Raw genomic sequence first — 3,242 nt, forward strand, 5'->3', positions numbered from 1 at the left:
GAGTATTAGGAGAAATTTTGTGCACAATTTAATAGACTAATAAAGATTAGTTTAGTAAAATTTTTTGAAGAAGTATTTGTGTCTTTCAAAAATATAAGTTTCTTATTTTGCATTTGGTAAATAAAAAAGACCAAAATTGCCACATATTATTCAAGCAATATTGTTATCCAAGTCCAACCAAATAGACCCAACACTAACAAAAATCACTCATTTAAAAGAGCGTAATTACACGCGAATATACTATTTACGTTATCGTCGTCGTCTTCTTCTTCGTGTTCTTTCTCCTTCTTCTCCTCTTCTTGCTATTTCTCCTTCTCCTTTTCCTTCTCTTTTTTCTTTTTCTTTTTCTTCTTCTTCTTCTTTCACGTGTTTTTTTCTCATCATCATTCTTTTGTTACTGCTGTTAATCTGTTATTGCAGTAGAAAGTGAAGGAGGAAGAGGAGAAAGAGTTTTGAATTGTGTAGGAGAACGAGTCCAAATACACCTTAATTCACTCAAAAATGAACCGAAATTACATAACAATTGCGACACAATTAACTCAGAAATGAATCGAAATTTATCATAATGATTGCGATACATAAATTCAGTTCGAAAATAAGTGTACAAACAAGACTGAATCATGAACAAAAACACATCCAAAATCAATTTTGGATCAGACAACACAACGTCATTAATATGTTTCTTCTTTTTTGTTTGATATTTTCTTCTCTTTTTTTGGTTTTATTCCTCCTAAGAGGGTGAAACAAGAAGAACTATAAGAAAATGAAAAAAAAAAAGAGAAGATGAAGAAAACAGAAGAAGACGAAGAAGCAGCAGCAAAAGATGAGGAGGAAGAGGAAAATGAGTTTTGAATTGTGCAAGAGAACGAGTCCAAATGCACCTTAATTCACTCAGAAATGAAGCGAAATTTACCATAATAATTCCGACACATAAACTCAGTTCGAAAATAAGCACACAAACAAGACTGAATCATGACCAAAAACACATCCAAAATCAATTTTGGATAAGACAATGTCATTAATATATTTTTTCTTCTTTTTTGTTTGATATTTTCTTCTCTTTTTCTTGGTTTTATACTTTTATTCCTTTTAAGAGAGTAAATAAAAAATAATTTTGAGAAAATAAAAGAGTTAATAGTCAAAATAGTTTCTGAAAGATACATCGATCTCCATTTTTGTCTCTGAAAAAATAAATTAATCGAATTCATCCCCGAAAGATAACTAATTTGGTCACGTTCATCCTTCCGTTAGTTTCTTTACTAACGGTGCTAACAGAGAATGACGTGGCAGTTACATTTTTTTTTTGGGTTAAAGCTGGAACTAAGCAAGCCCAAACCCGGAAAAATGAACCCTAACCACTACCCGACTCGATCGTCTTCTCCTAATCATCTTCTCACTGATCGTCTTCTCCTGCTCCCTCACTGATCGTCTTCTCCTGCTCCTTCATGGTGGAACACTGCACCAATCCTCCATAGCAACGGCTCTGCCGCCACTGCCTCGGTTACGATTGATCCTGACGCCACCGATGACTCTACTTTCGTTGCCTCCACCCATGTCTCTGCTCCCGCTACCGACGCCTCTGCTCGTGCTGCTGCTGCTGACACCTCTGCTGCCTCCGCTGACTCCGCTTCTGCCGCCGATGATTCCGCTGCTGCCGCCAATGATGCCGGTGTGACCTCTGAAGTTGGCCCTCCATCTCCGTTTCACTTCTGCTGTCACACTCACACAGTAGCTGTGCTTCGAGCTCCTCCATGCGAAGAAGGAAGAACGATGAGGCAAGTGTCTTGTGAAATATCCCAGATGGAGATGACACCATTGTCTTGGCCAGAGACGACGGATTCGAATTGAACATTGAAGCTACCCAAGGGGGTGGTGTGAGCCAATTCGAGAAGCCAGATTTTTATTATCACTGCTTGTCTTGTTCTCTTCTGGTTCTGCCTAACTCCACTTCTTCATCCATATATCCACTTTCCATTGATAAATCAAGAGAAGAGAGGGGCAATTTCCCAATTGATGAAACATAATTCTTGTTGTTGGCATCATTAATTTCATGATCCATTGTTGTGTTTGACCAAGCATCCATGAAAACCTTCAGTTTATCAGATTGGAAAGTTTCCATAGGAACCAGAACAGGGTTAATGGAAGTTTGAGAGCGCTTGTTGTGTTGTTGATGCACATTCCAAGCTCCAGAATGGACACACTAACAATGCTCTATGACTACTCTAATGGTTGCAGTTGATATGGTGATCTTCTTTGTCTTGGTGATGGTAGATCATGGGTTAGGAAAGCAGAGAGTGAGAGCGAAGAAGAATCTCAGATTGTTTTAAGGGTAAAACGACGTCGTTTAGCAAGTTGTGCTATCCCTTCACATTTCAAGTTAGCAAACCGTTAATGGCAGCGTCAAGAAACTAACGGAAGGATGAATGCGATCAAGTTGATTATGTTTCGGGGACGAATTTGAGTAATTTATTTTTTCGGGGACGAAAATAGAGATCAAAGTATCTTTGAGGGACTATTTTGACTATTAACTCAAGAAGAGGAGAAAGACGAGAAAGAGTTTTGAATTGTGCAGGACAACGAGTTCAAATGCACCTTAATTCAATCAGAAATAAACCGAAATTATATAATGGATTGCGACACATAAACTTAGGTCGAAAATAGGCACATAAAGAAGACTAAATCGTGAACAGAAACACATCTAAAATCAATTTTGGATCAGACAACATCATCAACATGACAAAAATTTAATAATAACAATAACAATAACAATAACGACGATATGTATAACAAATTTGAACCTGTATATGCGAATTTGAAAGAAGAAGAAGAAGAACGCATGCGTAAATTTAAAATAACAACAAGAATTAGAAGGAGCAGCGCGAGGAGAGAAGAAAACGGAAAAAAGAAGCGCGTGATCTAAAATTGTTTGGATGAACTTGGATGTTAAAATTACTTAAATGTGGAGAATAATATGTATTTGTATTTGTAGTTTTTAAAATATAAGAGTACTTTTTTTTTGGTGACATATAAGAGTACTTTTGAAAACACTTGAGGTAGAGTTTTTAAAAAATAGACTTGTATTTATCAAAATTAAAAAATTTAATATAATCTTGTATATTAATTGATATTTAAATTTAATTCTTACATTAATATATATTATAGTACTTTTAAATTTTAAAAATTATTCTACCAAATATACTTGTTGTTTGTGCTTGAAAATCTTTTTTAATTTAATATATCAA

This window comes from Arachis ipaensis, chromosome B10 (assembly GCF_000816755.2).
Source record: "Arachis ipaensis cultivar K30076 chromosome B10, Araip1.1, whole genome shotgun sequence".
Lineage (NCBI taxonomy): Eukaryota > Viridiplantae > Streptophyta > Magnoliopsida > Fabales > Fabaceae > Arachis > Arachis ipaensis.